This window comes from Myiozetetes cayanensis, unplaced genomic scaffold (genome assembly GCF_022539395.1).
Source record: "Myiozetetes cayanensis isolate MyiCay16 unplaced genomic scaffold, myiCay2020 scf15, whole genome shotgun sequence".
Classification (NCBI taxonomy): domain Eukaryota; kingdom Metazoa; phylum Chordata; class Aves; order Passeriformes; family Tyrannidae; genus Myiozetetes; species Myiozetetes cayanensis.
This window is the reverse complement of record NW_026087159.1, coordinates 11377355-11394161: the sequence shown is the minus strand read 5'-3', so window position 1 is coordinate 11394161 and position 16807 is coordinate 11377355. Positions and strand designations below refer to the sequence as shown.

General features: G+C 44.1%; 1 protein-coding gene across 2 annotated transcripts in view; it reads left to right on the top strand.

Moving 5' to 3' along the window:
- Window positions 1-16807, top strand: part of MAMLD1 (mastermind like domain containing 1) — an 80899-nt gene that overhangs the window by 49266 nt on the left and 14826 nt on the right. The gene's annotated exons all lie outside the window — the stretch shown is intronic.

Genomic DNA, 16807 nt, shown 5'->3' with positions numbered 1-16807 from the left:
AGAACTTTGTGCTAATAGTAAAGCTTATTTCATATCACAAAAATAATTTTCTTTTACATGTATAGGTGATATTCTTATTTAACTTATAAGCTGTAGAACTACTCTTACTGCATTTTTCCTGTCATCCTTTCAGTGGGAATATCTTCTTTTTATCTTAGTGCCCTTCAACAAATCCATATCTGTGTTATGCTTCTGAGGCTAGAAAAGATCAGGTGGGGTGAGAAGTGAAGTTAAAATATGTCCTTCATGGACAGCAGGTCAAACAGTACAGCTCCCGAATAGCAAAGAGGCAGACCTGAAATACCTGTTATTAGCATTTGCCAGAAGCCATTCCCTGCTTTGGATGAGGGCCATTCCCCACCCATGGTGATCTGCGATACCAATCGAGCTGGTGAATGCAAAAGTGCAGCTGGCAGAAGGGAGGCACAGCCCTGGTTTCTCTCCAGCGACCTTCTCCCTGAGACTCACAGAGAGGTGTGACTCTGCTCCTACCCCAGATAAGACACATGTACTGTGAACAGGGACTTGGGAGCACGGAAGGGCTCGGGGAGTCAGTCCAAGAGCAGCCTGGCTGTGAGGAATAAACAGTTGTCTTTTTGTTAGGAAGAGTAGTTGGGAACACTGAACCTCACCACCAAACCAAGGACCTTCTTAGGGTGAACCAGAACTTTGTAAGCTGAATCCTTCAGGCTGCTTAGCTGTGCACAGAGGCCCTCCATCAGCTCCTTGGGAAGGACTGAGACACTTCTCTGCCAGCAAACCAGAGACTGATCTCTGAAGCTCTGCTGGGATCCGTGTGAGAGCTGAGCTGGGGAATGCACTCCAGAGCTGGGCTTTCTTTGCTCTCCTTCCCTGCTAAGTGACTGGTGTCTCATGGAGGTGGATTTCTTCAATGAAGGTGACTTGGTGTTACCTTTTCCTATTATAGCAACAAGAAATAAGGGGGTAGTTACTAAGTGTCATCTTCTTAGTGGTAAATCAATGAGTGCATTTCCACAGTGCTACTTTAGGATCAACTTGCTCTTTTCCAAGTTGTGCTCGCCTGGTACTCCCTCACTTCACACAGCAGCTTTCCATACCATGGAAAGGCGGCAAGGTGCAGCAGCTTCACTAATTATTGCCCACCAGATGTTTTACTCTGGAGGCAGGTGTGGGTGAAGAAACACATTTCCAATGCTTCTTTGAATCTTGGATGAGAGCTAGTAAGTTGTTAACCATAGTAACATGATCCCTTTTGAGCATACATCCATAACCTTTGAGCATTTTTTTTTCCAATCCACCACTGTGGAGCTGCAATATCCCTGTTAGATTCCTGAGGTTTCCTATGCCCCAGTTTTCCCTGCTTTGCATTTGAACCACCTCTGAACCCCCTACATAACCAACAAGAAAAAAAAAAAAACAGGGGGAGAGGAGGGGAGAAAAATTCCTGCAGTGTCTCTCTAATTGGCCAAAATAGTCCTTCTTCCAGCAGCTTTCCTGGTGCTCTGCCTGTGCTGCATTTTCAGCTGATTCTCACTGTCAGAGAGAGAGTTATTATAAGCTGGCTGCTATCAGTAAAGATCAAGGACAGTTAAGACAATGATTACAGGTGATGAGCATTTTACATTTTCAGACTAGTTAGGTAAGCTTATGGTGCCTCCCTCGTTTTACAGGGAAGACTTATTACAGTAATTACACACCAGATGACAGTGCTTCAGTTTTACAGTCTGTTGAGCTGCCGAAGAAAGATGGTGGATGTTCAGGAGTGGAGCATTTTGTAAGATTTTGATAACTTCACTGCAAATCTCGTAGAAGAAAATGGATCCTGAGCGCCGAATTAAAAGAAAAATTACATGGGAAAATTATTGTAGGTAGGAATCTTTGAGAGTCTGAGATACTTGCTATGTTTCTTTGAATCTAGCATGGGTATCTGTCATTTGTCTGCAATAGATTTCTTATTTACATTGAGAGATTGATACTGAATTTTGGGCCCAGTCTGCTGTGCACCAGTTTTACTCAATCACAGTGAAGGAGCCCTGGTGACTGTGGTTTTGTTTTCCAGCAGTGTACCCAGAGCTGAATTTGAGCTTTGCAGAATCTCAGTGCCAATTCTTTCCTGGGGCAGGTGATGAGTAGGACTTTTCAAGCATAGAGCAGTTGTTTCATTGAAAGGCAAAATGTTAAAGATTCAGGAGGCAGGGGAGTCACCTTCTTCATCTCAAGAATTAGTAGCCTTCCAGGGAAAAATTGCCCTTTTTTAGCCTCATTCACAGAAATTTGCTCAGAGAGAAGTAACAGCATTCCCTGGAATGTCGTTTAGTGCTTAAATGTCATCCCCTTACTCTGTGTGTGTGTTTGCAAATGTGACTAAAATTTATAAAAAGAAGGCATAGTACTTTCTTCTTTGGAGCAAGAGGTGCAGCTTTGTACAGAAGAAGAATGTGGATGGTGGCCAGTTGGAGGGAGAACAATAAACCATGAAATTTGATCCTTGTAGCAGGCACAGCAACATGGGGAAGAGAGCAGCAGCCAGGACATAGACCCAGAGTGAGCATTTTGCTGTTGTTTAAATGCATATTAAAGCAAAGATTCCACGTTCCAACAGTGAGGGGGTTACTCCTGGAGTCTCACAGCTCTACCATTCCCGTAGTTAATGATGAATCTCTTAAGTGTAATCAGTCTGTGTCCCAGATCCTGCATTGCCTGGACAACTGGTAAATCTGATAGGGGCTAATCTGCCCCCATCTGAAGCACTGTGTCTGCATTGTTGAGCATTGATGGGTATTGATGGAGGCTCTGACAGTTCGTATTGTGGGACAGACAGCTCAAAGCCTGGCGGGGCTAACGCTGCTCCCGTGGGTAAGGGCAGGTTTTCGTTTTATTCCTCTAGGACTGGTGCTTGTGAGTGAAATTACACTCAAAGGTCTGGACTCGTAAATCCCAGATATAAAGATGGTAGTAAATGCCAGACAGTCAAAGACAGTCTCCAGAACTATCGTACACAGTTTTCAGGGCTTAAGCTTCGCCACTTGACTTTATTGGCTGTTTCTGAGTGCATAAAAAGCTGCATTTGCCCAGGCAGGTTGAATAGTTGGGCATCTCCCTGATTTTCATGTTTAAATAGAGTTTGTACTTGCAGATCTCCTATTCTGGTATGTCAGATGCATTGGGCCCAATTCTGCCTTCAGCAATGCTGATACAACAGCCCTGCTCCCAGAACAGCTCTTCTGTCACTCTCTCCAGTGTGAGAGCAGACACAGGGCTCTGTGCAGGCCAAGGAGGGATCCCCTCCTCCCTGAAGGCAGCAAAAAAAGCTGGTGGTCTTCTCTTTGCAGTTGAAGTCAGGCCAGAATAAAATAAACCCTTTGGATGGCAATTCCTTTTCCAAGCCCAAACTGATCTGAGTGAAAACTTCCCGATAGTGCCGGGGAGGAGGGCAGCACTGCCCACTGCTCTATGGGTGAAATATTGAGAACCAAAACACAGCCCAAAAGGTTGTTGTGCTGGGGGGGATGTAGGTAATAAACAGCCATTGTCTGGGTGGGACATGCTGTGCTTCTCTGAGCTCCTCTTGCGTGGTAGGAACTTGTGCTATTCTTAGAGCTCTCTGCATTCCTGCTGACAACCAGAGAGCTGCACGCTGGATTGTCAGTGAAGGGTATATTTGTTTCATCTCCATTGCCAAATATGATGGTAGAGAAAAGATGATAGAAGAGACACAGAGAAAACTAATATTATTTGCAGTAAAAGCGGCTGTATTTTTACTACACGTGGACTGCATGTGAGATAGTGAAGAACACGCTGAAGACTAAAAAAACTTTTGAAAAGCAAAGTGTTTCTTTAACTGTGGTAAAAGCAGCAATACATTATCTGAGTTGGAAGAGTAAATTGTAGGTTGCAGAGGAACACCAAAACCCCTGAGCTAGATTAAATATACTGGGCGGGGGGGCGGGATTTAAACAAAAATCTTGTTTCTGACCATGAGTTCTCAAAATATAGAAACAAAACTGAAGAAGAAACACATTGTTATAAAGAGCAAACTGACCAGAGCTTAGATGTCAAAGGTTAAACAAATATAATGGAATACAAAATACAGCTTTTATTAATATAAACAGAAATGGTAATACCACAGACTGATTCCTGGGTGTCATATGTTATGTGAAGTTATTTCTGCCTGTCAAAAGTCAGTGCACTGTGGCTGTTAGATGAGACTGTTCTGATCCAGAAGCACTTTAGAAGCTCTGATGCAGGTTGATGAAAAGTTTGGAAAAGCAGATTAACACAACCCACAGTATCTGACTACATACAGTCCTCTTGTAAGTACAGGGAAAAATCATGGTTTATTTGGGATTTCCAGGATGTCACAAAGAGTCTTCCTAATGCATAAAACAACTGAAGTATCATGTATTATTAATAAGACCAAAAGTAATGGCCAGATTTCATCTGCAGTTTCAATTCTCCATCCTTTTTCTTTAAGTGTCAAACTTATTTTTAAAGCCACTTTGAATGAAGTTCTGCTGCTATTTCCTTCTCTTTCTCTTCTCTTCTCTTCTCTTCTCTTCTCTTCTCTTCTCTTCTCTTCTCTTCTCTTCTCTTCTCTTCTCTTCTCTTCTCTTCTCTTCTCTTCTCTTCTCTTCTCTTCTCTTCTCTTCTCTTCTCTTCTCTTCTCTTCTCTTCTCTTCTCTTCTCTTCTCTTCTCTTCTCTTCTCTTCTCTTCTCTCTCTTTTCTTTCCCCTCTCTCTCTCCTTTTTCCTTCTTTCTGTGGAAGAAGTTTTTAAAATAATACTCTTTTTTTTTTTCCTTTACTAATGCTGTGGAGGCAAATACCAGATTTCATTTCAAAGGGCAGTGGTAGCACAATACCAAAGCAAAGCCTTTGAGGGATGGAGAGCTTTTGAAGGCAAAGCAACAAGCCCTTCAGCTAATTAAGTGCCTTTGAATAGATGAATAAAGGAAGCTGGTGATGAATCTGGATTACAGAGAGCGATAAGGCTGAGCCTAGAGTTTGACCTCTCCACAGATGTAAAAACACCTTCTTGAATGGTCATTTTTGAATTTATATTTATCTGTGCACTTGCAACTGAGGATTTTTTTTTCAAACTTGGAGATTCTCTACTCCCTTCTCAGGAGAGTTGGAGAGGAGCTTGACTGAAGCTGTTGACTGCCATCTTCTCCCTTCCCCCCTTCTCCCTTCCCCCCCTCTCTGTGAATAAATAATGTCAGATAAGTTTTGGAAAGTAAGGAGTAAACTTGTGGAAAGAAATGGGATGTTTGGCCTCAACGTGTCAACCTAATACAAAATTTGCACAAGTGCAGTAATCAAGATAAAAAACCTTAGTTCACATCTGATCTTCTGAGCATGTTGCTCTTTTGCAGTGTTTTTTTAAATTGTGTGTGTTGTCTTCTTGATTTCAGGTATTTCAAAGCATTCCCCTGTTGTAGTGGAGCCCTTGTAGCCATGTCTTAACCTTCTCACTTCTTTGGCTTGTATTTTAAGATGTTTACAGGCACTGATGTTTCCAGCAGCTCTGCCTAATGCACTCATAAAGCCTTCCAGTTCAGCTATCTGTTGTGCTGAAAGCAGTCTTGGACACCACACAGCACATCATTAGGGGAAGCAATCTGCAGAGGAGAAGCTTGTAAATAGGTCAGACCCTTCTGAACACCATGTGGGGAGCATCCTTTCCCACCCTCACCATCGCACTCCTTTTGGATCCAAAATGAATGCGAACACCACATCAAAGCTGCAGCACTTTCCTTGACCCAGACAGGCCTTTCTCTTGATTATGACCTGTTTAATAAAATGGGAGATGTTATTCTAGCAGTTTAGCATTTAAGACACAGACAACTCTCTGGGAATCTCACGCTGGACAAATTGAAATCCAGTTAGAGACTTGGGAGATCCTGTAAACACCCATGAGGGGTGCTGGTGGTGCTCAGGAAAGTCTTTCTCTTTGGTACCTGCTGGACGATGAAGCGATGTATGTGTGGGCTGGGGGGTGTTTTCCAGGGTTTTGGTGGAGAAAAAGGAAGTAGAGCTCATGTACTGTGAAGATTTAGATGGAAATGTGAGTTATCCCAGAGAAATTTAAGGCAAGGTGCTGCATTTCAGCCTCACAGGCTGCTTGCAGTGAGTTTCCAGGTGCCCAGGACAGGGGCTGTGTGTCAGTACCGTGTCCCCTACTCTGCTCCTGGCATGGCCATATGCTGAATCAGGCTCCAACTGCAGATTTTCTTGCCTTTCTGTTTTTTTCCAGGTAACCCATTTTGCTTTCTTTATTATTGCAAATATAAAAAAAAAATCATCCCTTTGCAGAAATCTTTAATTTATAAGCAAAAGGTTTTGAACATACACGTTTTCTCCACTGCACCCTTAGATGCAATGAAGTTATAAACATTCCAGGAGTCCAGGGAAAGGCTCAGCAAGCTTCTCACTGCTTGGCTTCAGGATAAATGCTGTAACTTCCTTCTGTGTATCATTCTTAAAAATAACAACTTGTAGAGTGGTTACTGATGGGTAAGGCACACCACTTGCATCCTCACTTACAAGTCAGCACACCCATAACTCTTACACTGCGAAGGTGTGTTCATGACCTGGTGTGCTGAGGAATAGCAATGAGGAAATGGTTTCCATGACCCTATTGTACACCCAGCTCATTTCAACGGTGCTGTAAATCCCCATTAATATCAGAGCACCTTCATTCCATTTTTCCAACGTTTGTGGAAGATAGGTTTGTTCACTGTCTGTGTTTTCTGTCTCTTTCTTAGTAAATGGCAGTTACGTTGAACTAAAAGCAGCTTGGCTTTCGGAAAATGTGCTCACTTCCCCAAAACCATGCCCTCCTTACTATCTCAAATTTGATGCCTAAATTAATAAATCACTTTAATGCTTTCTGCAGTGATACCGTGAAAGCCTGGTGTGCACCGTTGAATTTTGGGGTGCTTTCTACCCAGTATTGTCTTGTCATAGTCTAAACTGACATCTGTACTCCACAATGCAGAAGCATGTACAGAACCAAAGTCTAATTTAACAAATAGAATAACAGGCAAACAAATGAGCAGGAGAGTCCCTGAGATGCTGTTAAATCCCGTGCCTGGCGCCGGCCGGCGGTTCAGCAGGGTGGGGTGACGGGAGCAGCCCACTTTGCCTTTCTGCTCTGCTCCTCTGTCATTTCTGCCTGGCTGCAGTGAGTGCTGCACACCAGCTCAAAGTACAAACATGTTTTGTTTCAGATGCAGTACCTAGAAATAACTTTCCTGGTAAAATGAACTCAGTCTCTTTTTTTTTTTTTTTTTTTTCTTTGGGCATTTTGGAGAAATTTCAGTGTGTGGGTGGAGGAAAACAAAGCCGAGGCTGTAAACAGGAACTGATATTGTCTGTGCGACTGAATGGGGAGAGAAACTGAACTGGCCTCGCTGGTTCTCTCGTACATCTGTGACTCTGGAAACACTGGGATGATTCACAGTTTGCTGATTAATACAGGAGCAAGCAAAATGGTGTGAATTAACGGCCATTACAGAGCTGCGCTGGATGGCAAATATCCCCCTAGAACAAATGATGTTTCACGAAGATTGCTTAGAGGAAAAGGTAATGGGTCTTAAATACAAATTAGAAGCAGTCCCATCAAAGCTGTTAACATTAAGGTTTGAAAGCCAAACACTATTATGAGCTGCTTTCAAAAACTGTATATTTAGGAAGCCTATCAGTCTGCCCTGTTGGCTGTATAATATTTCTGTCTCAAGCACTTTGGACTATTTCAAGCAGCCGGCACTAATAATTGATAGAAATCCACGATCAGAATGCAGCAGCTCTTTGTAGGGCTTTGAAGGCTAATCACTGCGTTACATCTTTCAAAGTTAAATTTTTATAGCACATATAAAGGCAAATATTATCATTATCGCTACATAATTCTGAAAAGCACTGCTGTTAAGAAGTCATCCTGTGTTACAGTTTAACCCTTTGCATATAGGAGCGTTAAGAAGATAGGAAATGCATTACTTCAGTATGAATAATATTCTCCGTATAACCAGCAAAATTATTTAATGTTTGTCACTGAAGTAATGAAAATGTGATTCCTTGGATCAGCGTCAGACAGATGCAACTGTGAATGCTGGTTACAGACAAGCTGTGCTGAGTTATTTTTCCCCCTTACACAATTGATGAGAGACCCACAAGGAGGGTAAGCCCTGTAATGCAGACAAAATAGTATGATATCCTGATCTAAGACATTACATTAACAGCTTGATCTTGTAAAGATTCAAACACACGCCTGAATTTACGCAGTGGGAGGTCATTCCAGGACAACTGCAGGATTATTTCTGAGAGCAGAGTGAATCATGTATGTATCTAGGCTTTGTATGCTCAAGAAAGACCAAAGATGCAGCAAGGGGCACAAAAATCATTGGCAATGGCATATTAGTGCTGCAATAAAAAAAGAGAGGGAGCTGGAAGCTTTGGTGCACTTGAATCTACCTCAGCTTAACTTTATATTTGAATTATTTTTGGCTTTTCTGGTGACTGTTGTTGTTGTTACTGGGGTTTTTTCCCCCTGGAGGTTAGCACCAGCATTTTGCAAACATGCCAAACTTTGAATAAGTTCATGCTTTAATCAATCCAGTGATTATATTCTCAGTCCTCTGGGGTTTGTCTTTTGTGGTCATCAATTGCAGAAGCAAAATTTGGCCCTTGCAGGAAGAAAAGCTACCCCCTCCTATCAGGCACAGTAGTAAAAGCAAATGGGCAAAAAAATCTTAACCAAGACTCTTTCCCTCTCTTTTGTGATTGCAGGCTGCTAATGTTAATCTGTTTCTTCCCTTTCCAGCAAGATAAGGATATACTATCCTGAAATATCAGTAGTATTTGTCCTTTGTCATAAACAAATGAGTTTCTCTGAGTGCTTAAATACTCAGGGCCTTTGGAAGCTTCCCTTTGCATAATAAATGTGTTTAATATTTCCTTTACTCTTTGGCATTACTAAGTGTAAACTGTTACTGTACTGGATTGAAGGGTAGTTTACATGGCACTTGTACTTGGGTAGTCTGTTTTCTTTCCCTGTTGCTCTAAGGGGTGTGTTTAAGCAATGAGTGAGTGATCATATGAGTATTACTTTTTGTTTCGTACAACCCCCTTTCCCCCCCTCCTTTCCAGCTCAGTCAGCACACTTTTCTGCAGCGGCATTTTAGTTTTCTACGTGGAATTGTGGAGTTTAGCAGAATAGCTGCATGATGAGGATGAGGTACTTTTTTCTCCTTTCCCTCCTCTCCCAAGAGATACCCTGTGACTTCCTCTATTAGTCCATTAATCGCCGTAGCTCAAAATTCAGCCTGATCAAAGGAGCAGAACGAGGTTGAAAAGTGCAGATTCTAGCAATTGACTTGACTGTTTAGATTCCCCGCTGAGCTCATTTAGAGCTGGAATTAAGCTATTCCTGCTGTATTTTTCGTCCTTGGCTCGGCAGCAGTGCTGCACCGGGGAGCGCCAAAGGCGGTGCAGCCACTCGCTCCCCCAGCCCGGACCCAGCCTGTGCCAGAGCAACCTCCCTCCCCCGTGCCAGGAGAACACTCAGTGATCTTGGTTTAGTTTGATAAGAAGGTCGGTGTTTAGATTGCATTAGTTATTTGACTGCAGAAAAAGCGGAGAACCTGTTCCCTGAAGGTGCCGGAGTAAATCTTGATGAGTCTTTGTTTTTAGCTTAAGCATCAGGTTTCTGTCTCTTGCAGCTCTTTGCTGAGGCTGGGACACGTGATGTGAGTGGGAAGGCAAGAATTGAAACAAAATGTAAATGGGAAATTTATAAACAACATGAAGTTTCTTGTAAAAGTTTTATTTACGTGGTAATGGCTCACTCGAGGAATAAAGTTGGTCTGAATGCGAATTTATACGTGCAGTTAGCAACTGGTGCTGTTTTCTCTCATTAATAGTCTTGTTGGTTCTTGTTTGCTTAAGGCAAAAATGCAGACTGCCCATACCTGTGTTGTTTGCTGCAGATTAACATCTGATTTTGCAATTCTTGCGCATCTCAAATTCCTACTGATGTAACTGGGAGTTACAAGTTCTCCAGGAATAGTGTCGGACTCCTGATGTCATTATTTGTGATTCTGCAGTTCCCCAAAGTCTGTTAATATCTCTCAAATAGATGTAGAGTAATTTGATGTGTAAGTTCTTATCTCATTAAAGTGAATTATTATTACTGAAATGTGAATGGCGTTCTATTATCAGAGAATATTATGTATTTAATGGTTTAAGAGTGCTTAAGGTCAAGAAGAACAGAGAAATGCTGATAACATCACCATAGACTCTGTGATGGTCCTGAAATGCGAGTAAATCTTTAACTGGAAAAAGTTTTGCTAGACATACCAGTGTTTTCCCATAGTTTAGGACTTTGACTAAAATCCCCAACATTTATGTTCTACTTTACTATTTAAGAAGAACTGTTTTATTAAGAAAAAAATATTGGTATTGAGGGGGAATATGGACAAATCCATTTCATGCCCAGTCCGGAGTCTGAGCTTTTTCCTACACAGGTGGCATATATCTATATGCCTATAAATTTTATTTTTAAAAAGAACTTTGACCTTCATGAGGGACCTTATGTAGAACAAGATTATTAAGGAACTCCTGTCCTGGGTGTTCTCTGTTCTATGTTGACACAATATATAACATCATTGTGCTTTATCTTACAGAGGTTTCCTCAAATTTCATTGTTTATAAACCATTTATCAGGATAGTGGGCTAAAATCTTGTTCTCTATGATTTCTTATTTTTTCTGTTTATGATAGCGGTGTTGAGGCACTTCATAAGATGAAATGCTGTCTAGCTGCATTTAAAATACACATTTTGCATTTTTCTGCCTTGACTGAGCCAGGGGGAGGATACGTACCTGCTGCCCAGATTACTGTCAAATTTAACTGAAAGTAGAGTTGAATTGTACTCTGTTCTCCTAAGAGAGCTTATTTACTCCTCTGACTGGGTACTAAAAGGCTTTTACTGCCTTGCTGCACTAACATTTTCCAAATAAAACATTTTTGCCAGTTTCTGAAGAAATAGCAGAACAAGTACCACCTTAGACATGCTGGAAGGAGTCCTGTCCTGTGGATTATAAACCAAAGCAGTTGGCCAGAATAAGGAATTAAAGTAATCCCTGATATTAGGAACATGAAAATGAGATGACCTTCTTTGTAAGTGGGTTTCTAACCCAGCTGCACCGCAGGCTCCCCTCTATCACTGTTCCTCCACACCTTTACTGGGCAGAAAACAAAGACCAGCCATTCAACTGGGAAACTGGAACTCATGCTTGCAAATGTTACAGACTTTAGATGCATTGTATTTTTAACAGTAGTTCGTGATTGGAATGACAGGAAGGAAATGAGTAGAAAACATCCTATTCTATCTCTATATAAAATCTTGCTTGTGAAAGATACAGTTACCACAATAATGATGGGATGCTAATTGATTCATTGTGCTGGGAGACAAGTGCTGAGCTGAGGAGCCAGCGGGGTCATTTTCTTGCTCCAGCTCCACTTTGGTTGTTTGCTGAGGAAGGGCAGGAGAGGGTTATAAAGCTGCTGCCACTACATTCAGTGCATGTTTTTCTCAGAAAAGAAGAGACACCGCCAGCCAAGATCTCTTTCCTTTGGAAATTGTGGCTGGGAAGGGCCCCTTTGGCTCGGCAGACAAAGTGGGCAGTCAGACAGCCCCTTTCCTGAATCCCAGGCAGGCACCAGACGGCTGAAGGAAGAGAGGCACCAGGCTGAATTAGATTGCCTCCTGCTTTGGACAGTACGGCAGGGAGGCAGGCTTAATTGCTTTGCAGCTGTTCATTTTTTCCCCTTCTCCCTCCCCTGCCTCCTCTCCCTCCTCCCATCTGACTCCGGCAGCAGCCCCTGCTCCAGCCCCATGGAAACCTCCCCAACTTGGGGGCAGAGTATCAGAGATTTGTGGGCTCGTTTTTATCAGCCTTTGTACCCTTACCTCAAGCCCAGCAGCAAATGGGAACAGAAAGGAAAGTCGTTTTTTTCCTGGGTTAGTTTGTGCTCTTGTTTCTGAATGCTGCTGGGACAGGGGACACGTGCCAGGCAGGTGGCTCAGGAACATCCTGTCGGGAGAAGCAGCAGGGTGTCATCACTGGCAGCTCCTGGCATGTTGTCCAAGCAGACAAACCAGGAGAGCGTTCGAACGAGCCCCCTGTGATGTTTCACTCCCTGCAGCAGGATTTACAGGACATTTGAGATTTCCTCTCCAGAGCTGCTGTACTGTTTATGGAGCTCTCCCAGCCTCTTGCAGGGTGGTGTGACTGTCAGCTGGGGGGTTTTTGGTGGTGCTCTCACTGTAAAACAGCCCCAACACTGACATGCTCTTGCCATGACTATTCAAGGCAAAGCTCTTTTGAACCTTGGAGAACTTGCAGAGGTTCTCCAGCCCTCAAAAACTGGCTCGGGCCAGATTTGCAGATTTGCATGTATCTGAACCCCATGTTTGTTCAGGAAACAAACTTTGTTTTCTTAATTGCTCTCACTCCCGGATTTAAAAATTTAAAAACATGTTTCTGTGCTGGAGCAAAGAGACTGCAGGCAGTGTTGTGCTCACCTGGTCTGCAGAGAGGGGCTCTGCTCGCCTGCTACTCAGCTCAGCCAGGCTCTGTTCACCTCCAGCAGCAATGTCAAGCTAACCCAATTTTGCAGCTGGTATTGAGTGCCAGAGGCAAGCTTTGGAGATGTCTCTTTAATTCCTGCACTTGTAGAATTTTGTGTATGTTTTCCCTCCAGTTCCACTGACTCATGCAGTCCTTGGGGGCGGAGGCAGGGGGAGAACACGAAGGCTGTAACCCAGGTCTGATTTACCCATCTGGTACAGCCAGTTGTCAAGTGAGCCTTTCCCCTCTCCGTCAACAAAGATAGTCCCTCTCAGGGGGTCTGTTTGGCCTCCCAGTTATAATTATGGCATCTGTAGTTTCGTACTTGGCTGTCCTAGGCCAGTGCACCTCCTCTGCCGGGATGTGTATCCGGGTGGTAACATTCCAGCGTGAAATGCCGCTGAGGTGATGGTGCAGCACAAGGCGCGCAGCCCCGCGTTGTGCGGGAGCACAGGCTGTCGTGGCACGCTAATCTCTTTATTTTGGACCTTTTTGCTGCTTATTTTTTATGATATCCTTAACAGCACGAACCAGAACTTGAGGTGGGTGCCAGTGCAGGTTCTTTGGCACATTTCTTTTAAGGCACAGAACTGGTAATGGGGATTGTTGCTCAGGGCCACTGGAGAGATTGAGGGTGACATTCCTGGAAAGGGATGTAGCTACCAGGTTCTTTGGTGGTCAGAGGGATTTGTGTCTGTAAGAAATGGATTTAGAAATAAGTTACAGTAGCATGGAAGTGACTTTTTCCTTTTTTTTCTTAATCTGTTCAACATGCAGCTACAATAGCTCTGCCAGTTAGATTTGAATTAAAACCGGCTCCACAAGGTACAAAGGCTCTCGAGCCTCATTGCCGAGACCGGAAATCCATTGTGGCTCCTGATTAGTGCTGGTGAAATCGGAAACCTTTCTTGGGGCAGATAACAATCTCGCAAATGAAAATATAACCTGTTAATCCTGAATTTTAACAGGATGGTTATGCAACTCCGGGCCAAATCCAGGATGTGTCTTATCCGTGTGCCCCTTGGTCAGAAGGGCTTTGCCAATAGGGCAGGGTGGGATTGCATCCCTGCAGTACCCTCTCCTCAAAGCTCCCCTGCTTTATGCCTGACCTGTGGCAGGAGAGGGGTGCTGGGGGTGAGCCTGAGTGCAGAAATTGGGGTTCATGTGTTGGGACTACCCCTCTGAACCTCTTGGCTGAAATACCTTAAGATGGGACCTCTATTTAATGTTCCTCCCCATGACAGTCACCACTGCCAGAGGAGGGGTGGTCTGACTGGGACCATCCGTGCTTTTGCAGCCCTATAATAGTCCCTTTAATGATGGGTAACAATAGGTTCTGTTTTTTCCTATGTTAATAACAAGTTCCAGGGTATAAATAACTCTGCAATTAAAACAAAACACCTAACAATTTACCATTTGACACCTATGCAGTCTGCCAGAGCCTTGGCTGTGCAAGGAATAATTTTTTTCTCCTGCCCTGAATATTTTATAATTGTTTTACAAAGAGCACATGGATGCTCCAGTCATTAGAAGAAATGCCAACCAAGGTACACTGTGGCACCAGGGAGCAGAGAACAAATAGCTACACCCGTGCTGCAGCCGGAGGGAGTGCTCCTTTCGGACCTGCAGCCCTGGTTTGTTTGACTAGTTCTGTATATTGACCTTTGTTTTTTAAGAAAAACACAAACAATGAGGATTGCTTTCTTGTAGGACCCATTAACTCCTTCAAGGGCTTTGTGGTGCCTGTCGGTGAGAGAAACACATGTGGCCATGTACTGCTGACTGGAATACCTCTGCTGTTCCACTTTAGTTGGCTGTTTGCAGGCAGGTGCTGCATAGCCCTTGCTTTTTTTTTTTTGCTTTTGAAGAGCCACTCTGTATGTAAAAGTACATGGAAATAGGCCTGGGCATTTTAATCACATTGGCCAAGGAGATAGGGGCCAGATAGGGGAGAGGGAAATTCACCTCTGCTTCCCGTGGGGAGGCATGGAGCACTGACTGTCATTTCCGAGACTGCCTGGGATGTGTTTGATGTGGAGCCTGCGAATGGAGTTGCTAAAATGCACAAGTGTGCCTAAAAATATAAAAATAAAAGCAGTGCTATTTTAAGCCTCTAGAATCAGGGATTATAAATAGCCCAGCTGGTGTGTTACTCCTGGCTGGGTGTGTCGGTCCTTAAACATCACAACTGTCACTTCCCTTTGAAGCAGCTTGTCGGCTAATGACTGCGGCTGCAGAGACTCCTCTGCATTCCCATGTTCTCCTGATAAGCACAGGGCAATGATAAGGTGCTCTCCAGGCTGACAAGTCCATCACACCAGCCCTCAAATTGCCATCTTGGGCCAACAAGCACTCACAGCTGGAAGATGGGTGCAGGCTGGCGTGAACTGCGCAGTTGGGATTCAGTGGAGGGAGGCAACGTTGGCAGGGTACAGTGGAGCTGGGGCTGCTGAACCCCAGACAAAAGGCGAAATAGCTGCGTGGTTGAGCTCTGGTTTGGGCCTTGTGAGACGAGGATTTAGCGCTCTCCATTGTGAGCCTTCCTCTGTGACTGGTTGGGATTCATCTTCTCCCATCATTTAGGCTCCTCTTGTGGCCAGCGGAGGAAAAGATGTTTAGAGGGTAATTTCTGCTCACCCTAATGGGCACCTCTGAGATGTGATGGATGGGCTGTGGTGAGGGAAGCCCAGACAACACATCTAGGCTTGGCCCTTTGTCTGCTGGAGGAGCTTTTATTCCCTGTCTATGGAAGCAGCAGCAGCTGTGGTGATCCAATATACCAAAGTTTGTGAAGTAAGAAGTCACATGGCTACCTTAAATAGCGAACTTTCAACTTTCTGACTCTCAGAAATCATTTTTGTTTGTCTCTTTTCCAGTGTGGTGGCTGGAAATAAGCACCTTTGATGGTGTGTTCCACAGCCTCTGTACCATGGGCAGGCAGCTGGGGGACAGGCTCTTCCTTGGCGGCCGTTTCCAAGAGGAATTCTGGCCGACTCCTGCACCGAGTAATGATATGTTTATTTGCAATATATGGAGCCAGGAGCTGTCTCTGGGTGATAGGGATCTGGAGACTAGTAAACAAAAGAAGGCAAGGTTGGAACTCAGACTGTAAGAAGGCTTGTTTGGGTCTAAACAAAACAACTATAAAACCAAATAATGGTGGTGTTCAAAAAGGTCTAGAGTGGTGTATCTCAGGACAAGGTACAAATGTATCTGCCAAGCCGTTGCACTGGTAGGTTGCCAAAATCTGGGTTATTCTCTCAAGGAGCTCTAAGCAGCTTGTTCCCAGAAGATGAAGCAAAGGGAACTTGTTGGCCATTTATTCTTTTCAAAACAAATAGAAATGGGCCAGGAATCTCTCCTGGTGTAGCTGAGTCTTCCTCAGAATAGGGGAGCTTATTTCATGTTCTCTTAGTGGAGGAAAGCTCACAAATAGCCATTGGTAAAAGAAGCAAAACACTGCGATGTGTGAAGGTTTCCAGGAGTTCAATCTGAATCCTTCCTCTGTAGCCTGATAGAAACACAGAGGAGCTGTGTCCTGACAGGATGCTCTCCTAGCCATGATGGTGATAGAGAAGATAATTTCTATCAGGGCACGAATGGGTGCAACAGTAGTGGTAAATAAAGATCTCATGGGTTCAGACCCTATAAGCTGACAGCTCCATTCCCAAACCTGGATGTCTTCAACTAACCACATAGAAACAGTAGTTGGCAATCTGCTGGCTGCAGTGTGCACCTGCTTTCTGCACACTGCTGACAATCAGGGAGTTTCTGGGAGGCCTGGGCATGGATCTGAAAAGTTACAGTTAAGTGCTAGGCCAAAAATTAAAGCCTTTGTCTGAAAGTGAAGTTGTTACTTCAGTCTGAAAGCAGAGACTTCTCCCATGGCTTGTGTGGTCAGAGCTGCTCCTGGAGGGCAATGGAAGGACTGATTTAATGCTCCATGTCTCTTTCCTTTTACACTGAACTCTTAATCATGCCTGCGTTTGGCTGCAGCCTAGCAGTGAGTGCAGCGCAGAGCCCGAGACCCCTGGGGTGCTGTGAGTGCCCAGATCTCCTCTGCCCTGGCCCTGGGGTGTGTTTGCAGCCGAGGTCTGTGTCTCTGTGAGGATGCACAAACACACACACACACGGTATGAAGCAGCTCAGTTTGCTTTTTATTCCCTCCCTCCCCCCATGCCCCCACCCCCCCCGCC